At 39.2% G+C, this 16,699-nt stretch overlaps 1 long non-coding RNA gene across 2 annotated transcripts in view; it reads right to left on the minus strand.

The window, feature by feature from the left end:
• Positions 1–953: 953 nt before the first annotated feature.
• Positions 954–16,699, minus strand: part of LOC122178537 — an 82,874-nt gene continuing 67,128 nt past the window's right edge. For both annotated transcript variants that reach the window (XR_006178370.1, XR_006178371.1), the window contains 2 exons: positions 10,010–10,090; positions 954–2,304 (listed from right to left, as the gene is read on the minus strand). This is a non-coding gene — a long non-coding RNA (uncharacterized LOC122178537). The remainder of the gene's footprint in view (positions 2,305–10,009; positions 10,091–16,699) is intronic.

Genomic DNA, 16,699 nt, shown 5'->3' on the forward strand with positions numbered 1-16,699 from the left:
GCAGCCAAGGTTCCTTTGCTTGGTCAGTCCAGAGAAGAAGGGAGTGACGAAAGGCCTCAGAACAGCCTACAACTTTCTAAAGAAGGATGTGGAAAGTAAGGCACTGATGTTCCTGGTGATAGTGGCAGGATGCATGGAACTGCATCAGGAGTGGGTCAGGCTGGATGTTGAAGACAGGTTCTTGATTAGGGTGGTCAGGATCTGGAACAGACTCGTCATGGCAGTGATCATGGCCCCCAGCTGCCAGAGTCCCAGATGCATTTGAACAATGCTCTCAGACACAGGGTTTGAATTTTGGGTGGTTGAGTGTAGAGCCAGGGACGGGACTCGATGATCCTTATGGGTCCTTTCCTACTCAGGGTAGTCTATGATTCTACACCCACTAAATACAACACATCAGCACCAGGGCACAACTCCGAGGCTCAGCTCACCCCCTCAACTCAGGGCAGCAGTACACAGGGGTGCATTCCCTAAGGCAACCTTCAGCTTCCTTACAGAGATAAGCTACCACCTTCTTCCCTTCCTTACAAAAAAAAAAAAAAGGCTATTTACACTTAACTTCTTCTGATAAGAAAGCCTACATGCTAATTGTAATTCATAAATAAAGATTAATAAAAATAAAATTGTGTCTTCAAACAAATTTATCCAGTCCAGTTTAATTAACTAACACATCCAAGATCAGTCACTCCCAAGCACATGGAGAAGAGGAAGTCAACCCATAGAGCACTGGGATGGGGAGAAGGCCATCCTCCCCAGGACATCTGTGCAACGGGACGCCTTACAAGTTAAGGGCTGATGTGTTTTGCCAGAGGAAACAACTGGAGCCAGGAGGATTACAGTCACTTTTGCGGGGCCTGGGAAGGTGGGGAAGGAGGTCAGGCACCAGGGGCATATTCACACAAACAGCCAGACACCAAAAAAAAAAAAAAAAAAAAAAAAAAAAAGCAATTCTGATCCTTGCCTAGGCAAAACAGCAGCAGTGTTCATTCAGCTGTGAATTTATTGCGTGGGAGTTGCTACAGCTCTCTCAGGGAGATTTTTTTTTCCCTACACTGGGTTTTCTGTCTGGTGTGTTTTTTATTAACTCCTAGAGCATGTCTGTAAGAAGAGGTGGTGTGGGGGCTGGGGAAGTGACAAAGGATGTTTTTAGCAGACTGGCATTTCACAAGTTAAACTGACTTTTCTGAAGTACTCATCACCATAAACTGCTTAATAATGTGTAGAAAACTGACAAAAAACGAGATAAGACCATCAATCCCCGTTAAATTTGATCGAACAGTTTAAAGGATGGCCTGTCAGTTTTCAAATGCTCAAAGACAAAAAGACTTTTGTTACTGAAGTCTCTAATACCAGGGCCCATTCTGAATGTCGGAATACTTGAGCCCATAGCTAGAGTGAAGATGACAAATTAAAGACCAGCGCAGAAGTCACTGAACATAAAATCAACACGATAAAATTAGTTCCACGTTCCTGTTTGTAATCCACTCCAAATATTCTACAGCTGACAAAATGAACCAAAGTCTAACTGTGACCCTGAAAAAACATAGCTAAGTGTACAATTGAGACATGTCAGGCCAAAAATTTCAAAATATCACGTTTCTGAGCACTCCCAATAATGGAGTCCTCTCTTCAGTATCTGTGATGGAAATAAATGTTTATCTTTCAAAAACTTTACAGGAATTTAACTGAAAGTACAATCCCACAGTCACCATGAAAGAGAACAAACCTAAACTAGAAATTTCAATGCCAGAAATCACAAGAAGCATGTTACTTGTCTTCCAAGCAGTTTTGATTACTTAGCTCACCTAACACCTCTTGCACTCCCATGTGTTGTATTTTCAGTGGGAGTCACTACCTGCTGCCAGTACCAAAGCTACTTGTTTCCATTAAGATGAGCAAGACTAGCTTTAAAGATAAGACTTTTTTTTAACTTCTGAAACTGATGTTCACTGTGCCTGTTGAAGGCAGTTCTGTTTTAGTCATCTTCCATGTATCTGGAGGCACAGTTGGTTGCAGAATCCAAGATTTTTCTCCAAAAGCAGGCTCCAAACTTTTCAGACGTTTATGTTTGACACAAGTTAGGAAGCTCGTGACTCACTCCATAGCTGGTCAGAAGGATGACGCTTGACAAGAACGCTGATGCAAGGACAAGTTGGTCCAAAGTTTGGTGGCTGAGATTTAGAGAAAACAGCCTGTCCTGTTCTGCAGGCATAAACTGGCAAGAAAGAGCAGCTTTCTTTGATGCTGTAGTATCAGATGGCTTCTTATGACAGATCAATGCCACTCTGAGACAGTTGCTTCATTCTGTGGTGCAGCAAATAGATTTCGATTAATTTTATAAGTGGTTGTGATTGGACTTCCATATTTCTTGTCTTAAATTCTGCAGCCATACCTGTGCAATGTATAAAGTGCTGGTAGGGAGGCAACACAACTGAGGAAAAACAAGTTATATAAATGCACTGATCATTCACCTGAGCAGTACAGAATTTGCTATTGCTGAGAATGAACAGCATATAGGCCAGTCTGCCCACATCTTTGCTTAACATTTGGCCAGAATTCTGTCACTCTTGTCTCTAGTACTTCAAGGCTTGTTTTTTAAACTTTCTATTCTTTAAAAAAAAAAAAAAAAGAAAAAAAAGTACATGTTAACACGGTCACGTAAAGATAACAAAATACTGGTATCCCTCTTAACCACATCAGACTGCTCAAGTTTTTGCAAAGAATTAACTGCCAGGAAACCACAGAAGTCAGACACAAAGTGTAGGAATTTATAATAAAACATAAGGGTTTTCTCCTTCAGGCCAGAAGAGCCCTCTCTTAATCTTCTGTTATATCACCTGCATACAATCAAAGAACCCTGAAACAAACTGCCTCAGCATTCAACAAAAGACTCTTCTTCATTTGGATGTTACTGTTTTACCTGATGGAGCAGGCAGGAAGTGATCCAGCCTGATCTTATAGCTCAAAACTGCTTTCACCACTGTCAAGAATTTAAAGCCATTGAGCCACCAGCAGCAATTCCATAAAAACAGAAAACGTATTGTCTAGGGAAAATTATTTTTGGAAAGCTATTCAGAGACCAGTTTCTGAAATAGCAGGAAAATAAATGAGAAACTTAAAAAAAAAAAAAAGTGAGCAGTCAGAATGACATGGAGCTGTGCATGAAGAGGTGGTGATGAAAATGAAAATAAGACCTATATAAATTAAGGTAGCCATATGTATAATACTATTAACCAAAAAAAAAAAAAGCAGCAAGTCTTCTCCATTGATATGAAAAGCTGAGCTTATGGCGTGGGCATTGTACTTTTACCCATCCTCTGGATGTGCTGCTGAAGGAGCAGCTCTCAGAATCCTGGAAGGGGCAATCTTGCAGATGATCAAAGTGAGCTTATGACAAGCAGTCAAATTTCTTCAGTCCTCTAAAGGAACACTGAATTGCGACGTTGCATGGAAGACTCAGACTTGGGGAATTCACACATGTTTAATAGTAGGAGGGTGTGTGGAAGTCTCTATCATACCTGCTCGCAGTTTTGTGCTCATCCTCTGCATTCTGCTGCCCTGAAATTGTCAGAGGCAGACACTTGCATTAGCCAATGGGAAGAAGACACATCCATTTAACAATAGGAACCAAGACGATTCATGAATGGATTTTAAGTGATTTGCCCATGGAAAAGACGTGAGCAGAAGCTAGTTCCAGAAATTAAAAGCTTCTTTAAGCATTTTACACAAACATGCGCAGTGGGCATCCTCTGCAAATATCTTAATCTTACAGGGAAGGACTGACTGCGTGCAAGTCAGCTATCAGATACATGACTTTTTCTTCCTTGAAATACATCTTACGATGAAAACACAAATTGCTGTTTATCAATACAATCAACATCAATGGTCTTAAAATGTCTACACATAAACCTGTGTAAGCAATATTAAAAGAAAACACCTCACAGTTTTCTTCTATCCCAAGTATAAATCCCCTTCTCTAAAGTTCTGCTCTAAACTACTTCTTCTTGAGAAGAGCCGGTCAAAAAGTTTCTTTTAAAAGAAAGATTTGTTTTGCACAGCTTTCTGTTTAGAACAGTTTCTGAGAACTTCAACATTTTCAACCAGAACTGACCCTGGCTAGAGCAGGAAGATTGCCCCAAAGGCAGCAGGTCCCAGTGCAGCACTCGCAAGCTGTGCTATTCCAGTCTTACATTATGAGTTCTGTCCACCAGCGTTGTGGCAAGCAATGAAAAACACATCTGTTCTTTCAGCAAGGGTAACTCCTTCATTTGACTCTAACAGCCAATTCACTGATCAGGCCAAATTAACTGCAAGTGATAATTATGAAAGAGCATAATGATGGAAAAAAAGAACTTAAGTTTTAAGACTTATAGTTGACAGCCCTTTTGAGTGGCCAATTCTTACTATTCTGCAAAGATTTAAGGAGCCCTTCTGAGGATTTTCACCACCATTTCTCAAACAGCTGTACCACTTGAGCTATTCATAATCTCAGAATCTTAAAGCAATAACCAAAACATATTTTTCTACTACTTTCTTCTCATTAAAAATGAAACGTCCTAGCCATATTCACTTAATACCTCAGAGAATAGAGAAACAAAGAAGAAAAGGGAAGAAAGGTCATTGTCAGGCCAAGATTAAGTCTGGAAAATTTCAACTTGAGACATGAACATTTCAGGAAGTTATAAGCAACTGGAATAATAAAAGAAGAACTGAAACACTGTAGGAATTTTAACTAGAGCTCTTGCTATGCAAACCGAATATTATTTAATGTATTTTAGTAGCGTGCAGAAATGTTTCTTGGCAGAGGTATAAATGATCTATGTTCTCAAGAATACTCCAGCCTACCTTAGGGAGCAGAAGAAACGGATAAATAGTGTTGATCAGCACAGCTCCCTTGCTTTCAGTGATACCAGCAAGTCAAAGGAAAAGGGAATACTATCAAAATCCTCCAACTTCCAACAGCTCATGTTGTTCAGTGCTGCCGTTCTGTGCTCCGCCACAGAACCACCAGCTTGGCCAGCCTCTCCCTAGGTCATCTTTATCAAAATCTGGTTTGTTCCAATGCCTACCGCAAGAGCGTACAGAAGTGCAGAAACATTTCTTCAATTTAAAACAAGCTGCTGTTTAAATCACAGGTTCAATGTTTTTTGTGCCTACCCCCTCAGCACATTCCCTTGAACTTCTTTGCAGAACGATCATGAATCAAATGAAGCCTAATCAAAGCTTTCTTCATCTCACTACAGAAGAATTGTCAACAGATGAAATCCACCTTTTCCTGCTTCCCTGCTCCAGAGGACCACAGGATGTAGAGAGGCATTCTGTAATTGCTGAATTCCTGTTGAAATAACTGGAAGAACGATTATTTTTCCAAATAGCGCTATGTTTAAAAAAAAATAAAAATCAGACATCCTATGAAAACTCCCCATGCCAACCCGGGTATTTAAATTATGAAGTCTCCTGTAGAAGAAAAAAGCCCCACACGTTGGAAGCTGACTCCACTTGACTCCACTTAGCAAGTATTTGCAAAGAGCAGGAATGCCTAAATACACAGAGTTGCTCCAGAGGCATTGCCACTAGCATCTTCTTTTAAGTCCCTTCCACACACTGCGATACTGTGAGCATTTCAGTCTGAAACTAGGTCATAAACTTCTCTATTGGAAAGCATTTATAGCTGTTTGGACTGGATTATTGTGTTCAAGAGGTTATAATAATAAAGGAAGCCTGCAAGTATACTTTTTCCAAACTCCTAGTATGCCATTGCCGGTTTGAGAAACTGGTTCATTTCTTATCCTTGTTTGGCTCTCCTATACTCAATTTGTTGCTTGCTTTGACCACTTTCTGGACAAATATAAAACTTACTCTTTCATCTAATTAACATGAAGGAAAATTTAGAAAAGTTTCTCATTTAGCCCTGTTCTAGAATCAATTTTAGAAGAACACTGACAGTTTCAAGAGCCATTCAGGCACTCAAGTCTTGCCAAAGTTTACAGTCAGTTATATCCTGTTACAAAAAGAAAAAAAAAACCTCTGCTCTGTTTTTTCAATTTTGTACAAATTTCCATCAAGAAACAATCTAGCTCTGCATATTCACATGCATCCAGATGATCTGTGAATAAGCCTTATTCTCTTTAATCTAATCAAATTGGCCAGCTCAGTTTCTCCTCTTCCAAACATTCTCAGCCACTCCTTCCTGCAAAGGCAAGCACAGAGCATTTGCTATCTTTCTTACCAAGCCTTTTTGAATACTTAAAACAGCAAGCAATTGCTCCAGCCACAGTTCAGTCTTGCAAGGCCCATCATTTGAGGTTTCTTCTGTTTGCTCTCCATTAACCATCTGGTCTTGCTAAGGGCAAATTCAGCATCCAGCAGCTTCCCAGAAGGGACCCTGCACATAGCAGGGGGTTGAAACTAGATGATCACTGTGGTTCTTTCTAATCCAGGCCATTCTATGATTCTATGATTCAAAGGCAAACGCCTGCACATCTCTGGGGACTTGAGGAACAAGGCGTCCAGTTTGTTTTCTCTAAGTGAGAAAGATGTCTCAGCAGCCTTTTGTGTGCTTTCTCATGAGCCATCAGAACAAAGGCAAGGCAGTTGTCCTCAACTGAAAAATCCATAAGTGGTAATGCTGCATCCAACTTGCTTTCTATCTTACAAGGATCCAGCTGAAGGCCCTGGGCAATAAGGTGGCCCTCTGCAAGAGCTGTCTTATGATTTTCTTTCTCAAATACAAGCACAGAAGGAAAAATGAGGGCAGACTGGATGAAAACTACATGTACAATATTAAGTTGGCTCTGTAATCAGGATCAAATAGCAAGTCCAAGACCTTCACTGCATCTGGAAGAAAACCAAAAAATTGAGAGCAAGAATAAACCCAACTTTTATCCAGCTGCAATATTTTTTTCCTCCAGAATACTCTCTGCCAAGAAGGAGAATCAGTATAATTAAATTATTAGCCTTCAACTAGGTTTTAGCTAATCGTTGTTTTTGCTTCTGTCTGCTTTCCCATAATTTTAAAAGCCTTCACTCTTAAAACTATAGCAATCTGTATTCACTACTTAATACACCTACGGGGTTTTTTTTTTTTCCCCAAAAAAGAATCCTCTTCAGCACAGAATCTGCAGCCTTCTGTTTGACAATTCTACTGCAGTAGTTAATATTATATATGCTGCTCAATATATTTTTGCGACACGCCATCTAACCAAGTCAAGTGAATTTACACAATATTCATACTCCCTTTTATAGCCTTGATGTTGCTACACATGGAGTCAGGTCTTCGACACAGTGATTCTGCAGCAAAGACACTATTAAACAATTTTTTTTCTTTTTAACCTGCCTAAATTTCTGTGAAGCTGACAGTAGCGTTTTAAAGGACATATATCCTTTTATTTTTATATATAATATAGAAATACATTCTGATTAATAGTCCTATGTTTTAATGCGTTGCTGGAAGGCTCAATTCAGAGTGCATGTTCCTATGATATTTCAACTTAGGTAGTTTCTTCCACCCAATCTTGAATTCTATCAGAAAAAACCTGCCAGGGTAACTGCCTCATAGCTTGGGAGACTGAGCATCTTCTTTTATTTCTGAAATTCAGAAGAGTGGAACAAAATGAACACACAAGTCCAAATTACTTGATCTCCGTGTAAAATAAAATAATATACGTATTAATTAAAAGCATGGAAAATGAGCTCAAAGACAAAAGCAAGGCAGATGTGAAAAGTTGCTTCAAATCTGTATGTTTTGAAGGTGACACTAATCAGAGTCACAGAAATCCTTCAGTTTCCTTTCACTTCATAACTCTTTAAAAAGATACTTTCATTAAAACTTAGCAGCCACCCCCTATTTCCACTCTCCCACCAGAGCAGAAAGGGCACTGTGCACCTCCTGGTTCTCCAGGCACACTGTCTGAGTCCCCAGATTAAGTGACACCAGCAAGCAGGAGGTTTAAGGCACAGACAGGGAGGGCTCCCCCCTTCACTGCATTGCATTCAGTTGGGGAATTCTGAACGGTGCAGAATCACAAGGCCCAGAAACCATCTGGGATGAGAACGTAGCCCCAAAAAAATTCATGGAAGGGCTGAACTATATGCAAGGCTACTCACCACAGAGACCACCAATGACACAGATATCCTTCATCTGTAGATAACAAGCAGTTGAGATGGAAAGCAAGCATGTTTTGCACCCTTCTCCTCCTCTGCCATCAGCTACCAGCCACTCTCTCTAGGACAGTAGCCTGCTATGCCTTACTAAAGGTTTAGATTTAAACTGGATTCTCAGTCTAACCAACAACGACACTTTGATGTGTTTGTTGTGTTTACGCTCTTACAACCCAGAGTAGTTGCAGAACAAAGTAACACCCCAAGGTCATCCATCTGGGTATTTTGTACCCTTATCTGAAGTCAAGGTAGACATCTGGCTCCCACATGGACACAGTGCAGTCTTTGCCATTCTCATCTCCACAGTACTCTTGCAAAGGAAGAAAAAAAAAAAAAAAGGACAACTGGACATCAAAAATAAAGGTCATGTACTCAGACACCACTCTTTTGCTTCAGCTGAAATGTATCTTAGCAACTCTGCGCAGCAACTTCCCAACAGTTCTACACTACCAGTATAACAAGGCCCATATGGAAAGAGAGCTCAATGCACCCCTGGGCCCAGGAGTTTTGCCCAGAGTACTTTTTTGTGCACCATCCTCCTAATTTTCTTTATTAGGAATACAAGCACATAGGTACCCAGGCACTTACTTCCCACTGATGTGGGGACTGAAGAATTCACCCTTGGCTTCCCAGGAAGACTGTGACAGTGCAAAAATCGAATCTAAAACAACATTACTTGCTTGCCTTTGGTTAGGCTTATGAGATCGGGTTAACTTCCAAAAGTATCAACAACTTGAACAGCATTCCCTGGATTGGCACAATGCTCAAAGCCACTCAAGATACTCAGAAATTGTCCTTATATTCCGGCCTATAGCTGTAACTGCTAACACAAAATTAAACTCAAAAGTAAATGAAGAAAATTACGTTATACAGAGGCAAGAATAAAGACTACAACTGCAGGCAGCTCGTTTGTACCCACAGGTCTAATCAATTGCAGACGATAACTACATATTACTGATAATCTTATAGTTTATCAACGTCAGATAACTTTCATACATGACAAGACTGAGAAAAAGGATTTTGCAGCTTTATGCTAAAAAACATCTTTCCACTCTATTTGCACTGCATTGTTGGGGGTTTCAGCGTAAACATTTCTTTTATAGAAATGGATTTATTCAGAAAAAAAAAAAGAAAAAATTTATGAAGTCTCTATTTTAAAATTTGAGATATGGGCAGAAAAGGCAGAAACCTTCATCAGGCAAGTCATGACCACTACAGATCTTTGTGCAAAATCTGAGTGACCAAAACTGAATCACGTGGGGTAGCAGAAAAGAATTTGCTGGATCCAGTATCTCCCTAGTGGGACAGACTGGAATTCACTACATATATACAAAAAAAATTTTTACTTCCCTCTTTACGGTGATATTTTTAGACAACTATGAACAGACCAACTGGTAAAAAGTTTAGTAAGGGGTCAACCTCAGAATTTTATTTTTCGGCAGAGAAATTGTGGCTTAAGAGAAGCAAAGCCTTCTGGAATAGATGTTCCAATCTGGTATAAGTTAAAGTAGATGGAACTAATTCCTGAAGGAGCAGGTGGGTTGATGGAAGAATTAGTAGTGACAGACTGTATTTTACAATAATCTTTCGATCATTAAAACCCAATTTAACATGTAACGTCATCTGTTGTCAGAGTTACCAAACCTGGGAGGAAAACCAAAAACCTGTTCGTGATGATTTACAGAGAGACATATGCAAACATTCATGTGGACACGAGATTATTTATATTTTATACTCAGTGAATTTTGATGCCGTAATGTTGAAGAGTGCTACTATTGAAACTTAACCAAAACAATGTGAGGAAAGTTAATGAACAACTGTACTGAATGGAATATATCTGGTTTCCTACCTGAAGTGTGTTCATCAATCATTACTGCTGTGCCAGGAAAATGCTTCAGCAATCACACAACAAAAAAGATCTGGAGAGTTCCTAAATGTTTAAAAAGAAATATAAGCAAGTTACATGATGCAAAGTCACCGATCCCACAGCAAATAGTAGATTCTTGCTTCAGAGTTCCTTACACTTGTAAGGATTTTGTTGTTGTTGTTCTTTTTTCCAAACTAACTTTTTCTTTAACAACAAAATTGTGGTGCATTCAGCTGAGCCAGAGCTAAAACAACACAAAATTCAATTACTAACAAGACTGGGGGAAAAAAAAAAAAAAAAAAAAAAAAAACCCCAAAAACAAACACAAACAAACAACACAATGATTTGCAAAGATAGCTATACCAAAAGAAATGCAGTTATCCCTACTCGGTTCCATGATTTGGCAACTATGCTGTGTCCACATATTCACGCGTGGATATTAATTCAGACTGTGTACAGAGAAGTTTTTCAGTTCTCACCAGAGAAGAAATAATGTTTCCAAATCATGGCTATATTTCACAGAAAGAATGATTTAAGCCAGATGTGAAACACATGGATTTTCTTAAGTTTCCCTTTTTTTTTTTTTTTAATTTGAGTTGGAAAGCTCCATTTTTCTAAAACATCTAGGTATAAAGAATACTTTAAAATTCCAGACAAAGCATTCTTCAGAGTTGTAGTGTGACTTTAGAACCACCAAACAAGTTTGATAAAACACAACATAACTAATCCAAGTTGCAGTATCCCCACAAAGTCTTCTCTTTGCAAATGAGATGCTAAATTGGAAAAAATACCCAACACTAATGTTGCATACATCTGCTTGATTACAAGAGTAAATATGCAGTAGGCATATATAGCATTTCCAGGTTTGATAGCATATCACTGTAAATGTCATTGGCAAAACACATTTTCTAGAAGAGAAGAAAAATAATTTTTCATAAAAGCATGCCTACATGTGTAAATTGCATCTATATCACAGACACAAATATTCCCTATACTCAGTTACCTTAATGAAGGTACAAGATGCAAACTCTCAATTGGTTCTACTCAAATCTTAGCCGTCTACAACACATGAAATGACATTCTGTGTTCTGATACTTCAATACAGTTATAGCCCATAGATACCTAAGCTTTCTGCTCCAGTAAATAAGTCCAGCAAATTATCACCTGAAGATGGCTACAATGTTTTTTTTTGCTATATTTCACATATTACGAACCAATGTTAATGTCGTAATATGACAATCCACATGGAGATATCTATCCCATTTTCTATAGGATTTATGTCTAATCAGAATGTACATGCATGCTTGCATAAAAATTAGAAGTTCCTCTGACAAGGAAAAGTAGATTCGCAATCATTTTTCTAACTCACATCCCTTCTAACTCTACACAGCTATTTTAGCAATCTACAGGACGTGGTCAGAAAAATGACAAGGTCAGGTGATGTTCTTATCTCGTTACTGACTCACTGACTCCTTGTAGTTGCTCTGCTTAAATGAAAAGTCAAATCACTGCCTCTCAAATCAAACAGTCAAGTAAAATTTCCTCCAGTAAAACAGTAGCATCAAAAGCCCATCTTGGCTAATATGCATACCTTCTTTTACTTCTACACAACCTGCTCAGCCTCCAGTGACAGTGCCCACACACAAGACAGAGCAAAGATGGGACAATGTGTGGTCATCCAGCTGCAGCTTACAGAGAACAAACATCTCTTCATCCTCCATGACTGAGGATATTGTGAAACAAAAGGACCTACATCACCTTTCCAAGTGGTGACTGACTGAAAACCTAACAGGCTTTAACTGCTAGTGTTAGTTTTAGTTAGAATACAACTTACAAGATTGATGCGTATTCATGCTATTAAGTGGCTTTTCCAAGAAAACTGCAATCCTCTGTCCTCCTGTATATCCTGTTAGCACAAACTACTCAATGCAGATATAAAAGACTGTGAAGAACTGACAGTTTTACCTAGAAAGGTTTTGGTCTAAAATTTTCACCTTGGAGCATATTAAGTTTTTGGAAACCTAATCAGACTAAAGAGAAACCAACACACTCAGGAATACTGCAGTTTCCACAAAATGTGAGTCTCTTCCAACACAGCCTCTGTTATTTCCATGAAGGGACCTTTTTCACTGAGGACACGAAGGGACATAGGAAAAACAGAAGACCATACAAAAGCAGAGGCTGCCTTCCTGAATGGACAGACAGAAAAATCAAAGCATCCAAGATGAAAATGAAGTTGAGAAGAAGGAATATGCCTATTTTATCTAAATACAAGTTGTATCTACCTTGAGAAGATCATAGCCGCTTGTGACTAATTAAAGCCACATTGATTTTTTTTAAACAAAAGACCATCAGAAGCGTTTGATGAAGGATGCTGGAGAAAGGCTATAATAAAAACCAAAAGGTTATATGGATTCCTGTGCAGACTGTGGCTCCTCAGCCATTCTCTGCAGCCCGCTGGTGGTCCCCGCAGTTTCAGAAGGTGGTCCACAACATAATCATGAGGAGGACAAATTGAAGCCACATTTCTATTTGTGCAAGCAAGAAAACAACAGGAGAGGAATAAAAGGAGCAGATGAACATGCAAAGTCTAGCATGATTCTCATTTGGTCACAAATGAAAACCATTGTTGAAGCACAACACAGCATTGTCCCTATTCTCTAAGAAAAAGAATTAGGCTTTGACGAAACAAAGATAGAGGAATAATTTTGCAAATTATCTCTTTGCAAATATAGACACAAACAGGTCTCAAAAGGGCAGCGTCTTTGAAGTAAGAAGCAAAAGCACAAAAAAAAAATCCACAATGCTCTCTAGTTCTAAGTGTGCGCCCAAGCAGCACCTCCACTTCTTACTATGAAGGATACTGTTCACAAACAAGCCTTCATTCCTTGGCTACAACACCAGGAGCTTCTGGCTGACAACATGGACAGGCACTGTGGCATTTTCTAGCCAGGGCTCCAATGAAGTTAGCTACCCACATACCAGAGCCACCTCTGCAGCCAGATGGAGTGAGTGACAAAGCTGAGATTTTGCTACTAGAATTAGAGGACTTCTGTCTCATTTCTTAAGCAATGCAGTCACATTTCAAGTGTAATCACTCATTTTCCTTCCCAAGGAATCGGATGCAAGTATTGCTTTGAATGCTTAGATAATAGGGCAATTTGAAGCTGGGAAAGTCAAAAACACATTTGGCAGCCCTCAACAGCCAATAAGAAAAAACTTTTTTGGAGGAAGAACTCCCATATACCCTCTTTGACCTCCAGCAGACCTGGAAAAACGTACAATGGCCACTCTGTAAGTAATGCCTTCTATTTTATTATTTATGACTTTAGAGGTGGATGTTGGTGGTATGGAAGTAGAGGTTGAACCTCTCCATCAATAACTTATTCCATTTAGTTGCCATGCAACAAACTGCACCAGAGGGGCAGCCTGACAAAATGGTGTCTGACACGGAAGTGCAGAAATGAATTCCTCCATGTGGAAAAAATCACACCCACTGACATTCATTGGTGTTTTCTGAATGCTGATGGAGACCAAACAGTGGATGTGAGCACAGTGAGGCAGTGGGTCGTGGGTCTCCGCAGTGGCAAAGGCCACAGGAAGTCTCCTCTGCTGATGCAGATTTTCACAAGTACAGCATGCAGGCTACTGTTCATCAACGGTAAAATATATAGTTAATGGTAACAGTGACTATGTTGGAAAAGAATGTTTTGTAGATGAGAGTTTGCTACATCAAATAGGTTATTGAGCTCTTCTTATCTGATACACTTGCAATGGAAATAAAAAGACATTTTCAGAGAAACCTGCTAACAACTTGGAGAAGACAACATGAGGCCCATGTATGCAGCTGAAGAATCACCACCAGCATTTTGTTCTTGCCAGGAAGTTAAAACCAGATTATATTGGCTGCAGGAAATAACACACACTTCAGGAGCAAGGAGACACAAGCTCAACATTTACAGCTGTTAGGCTCAGTCCAGCCACAGCTATCTGCATAAAGGCTAAAGATTGTGTGAAGTGATGAAACATCAGGAAGTACTCATTTTTCCTAGGATTTAGTTAAATTTACTAAAAAAAAAAAAAAAAGTAGTCACGGATTTAAGTGCTCCCATGAATTAGTTAAATCCCATCCTTCGTTACCATTTGAGAAGCACCACAGAAGCAGAAAGGCAGAGGCATGTAGGGCTGAATAACCATTTGTTAGCAATTTTAATAGCAAAGCTTTATTCTCCCCTACCTCCTTCATGGTCTCTTGTACTTATTATGGTGAAATTAGGAGTTTTTACTCCGAGTGAACTCCTGCTAATCCTTTTATTTTGGTTCAGTGCTACACTACTGACCCTGCAAGAACATTCATCTACATTCACAGCTGGAGCTGCAGACTGGCTTGAAGGAATAAATGACTTTGCAAGGCAAAAGCAAATGAAAGGCCAAGGGTTTATCTAAAAGAAAATCTGAATTTGACCATCTTAAACAAAGAACGGGAGGAAAACAGGATGTATAATCAGACATCTCATCAAAAGCTGATATCAAAAAATATCTGACATTAGAGAAATACAATGTAGGAAAATCTGAAGTTCTATCATACCATAAAACATAAGTTCTTTAAAAAAAAGAAAAAGAAGAAACAATTTTAATACTAGATTTTATCCAACCCCAATTATATCTGCTATAAAGAGAGCAGCCAGACTTCAAAGTGCTCAGCTCCATCCATTCGCCCTGACCTTTTATTATCTCATACTTTCGTCAGTTACTTGCTCATTTGCAGCATTAATCTAAAGTTACAACATCACCAAATGAAGTACTGGATCTTGCTTCAATTTGCTTGTCAACTTCTCAGTCCATTTTCTTCATTGCAAGTAAATAACAAAAGGAATGCAAAGGACAGCGGAAAGTCAGGTTGCATGCACATAATTCACCCATTTGTGGCCATCAGGACAGGGAGCACAGAAGGGCATTAAAACAACTTGTGAGAGGACAGAACTTAAAGCATGAATGGCAACATGCACACGAAAGCTAAAAATCAGGATCTTTCACTTTGGATGGGCTTCAGGAATATTCTTGATATTAAAAAAGAACATTTCTAGAGTAGTGTCAGGTTCCACACTTCTTACAACACTTCTTTGCTAAATGTTCAATAAACACATCACTGCTGTTTTGCACAGAACACATTTGGTGGCTTGAATTAACTTGATCACGTGTGCATACGTTCATCACCCTTTTAATAATATGAAAGCTTGACCCATTAAACTGATCTGGAGTTATTTGTACATCCACATTCACAGCAATTTATTTTGAGCATATTGCAGGGAAATGTTTACTTAGCTTTTCTTAAAGCTGGGCATCTCTGACACCCAAGACCTCAATATCTTAAATTTTTCAAATCAATGCCTTCCTAATCAAGGAAGAAATGGACATAAAAGCTTCATTTAATGAAAATAATTTAGAAGCATATTTTATAGCTAAGAGAATCTAGGCACAGAAAAGCCAGAGCATTTTTGATTCTTACCCACATTTTAATTTTAGTCTTCAACTTGCTCGCAGTCTCAAAATAGATTTGCAGCAAAATTTTACATCCACACTGGAACTCTTACAAATGCCCATCTCAAGCAGTATGAGCAGCTCTTCACTAAGGCTGGTAAATCAGTAGAAACAAAGTAAAAAAGAAAAAAAAAAAAAAACCCTATAGTTTTTTGGTGATCCATACTATTTACCATCAAAACATGCCAAATTTAATTTACCTCCTTTAGGTCCAGGATTTTTATCCATCTGAAGTGAAACAAATTAAATCACACCAATGATGGAGCATTCCCCCACTTTGCCACTCCACTATCCATTTATTTTTACTAGTCCATTTAGCACAGAAGCCCTTAACACCGTGTTTCCAAAGAGACCCAACTGAAAAGAAGATTCAGGTCAAGCTGATTGAAATTACTCTATCACACTGGCATAGCTCATCCACTAAGGAAATCGTATGCAGCACCAAGCACTTCTCAGCCTTTGGAGGTTTCCCTGCTGCTAGCTGCTGGATGAGGAGGACAAGATCTAGCAAGAGAGGCCAAAGGGAGCATGGAAGCCTTTGCTACAGATCCGGGAAGAGATTGGATCTGCCTGACAGATCCTCATCCCACTACACACTTCAGTTGTTTTGACATACTATCTGCTGAACAGGTCCTTCCTTGAAAATGTCTGAATGCAAATTCTTAATAAACACTTCTATGCATGGAGCTATCAGCACCAGAGAAAGAAGAGGTATAGTAATGATGTTTTAATTGTTTTTCCTCATTTAGTCTTGCTTAATACTGCCAGTCCCCCAAAGGGACAGGACCCATCAGGTCACACAACTTAAAGTGGCCTCTGCAGGTCAGCTATGCCCACAGTGCTCCCAGGTTAATTGAGTGCAAGCAATGAAACTGGAGCTTGATGCAGAAAGAACGATGGATGCCTAGGAGCAGCCTGGATGACCTATTTGCACCACATTGCCAGAGCCAGAAAATTCACTCTATGCTTCTTTCCAAAGTACCTAAATTTAAAACAGCCTTCAAATTAAAAGCTTGCTTAATTCACTTAGAGAAAAAGAAATAGAAAAGCCACCGTGAGCTATGATGGCACCAACTTTTTTCTTCCCTTTTCTAATTTTGTTCTTTTTATTATCGTTATCCCATGTGGCTT

This window comes from Lagopus leucura, unplaced genomic scaffold (assembly GCF_019238085.1).
Source record: "Lagopus leucura isolate 7727_CA_CO unplaced genomic scaffold, USGS_WTPT01 Super-Scaffold_100002, whole genome shotgun sequence".
Lineage (NCBI taxonomy): Eukaryota > Metazoa > Chordata > Aves > Galliformes > Phasianidae > Lagopus > Lagopus leucura.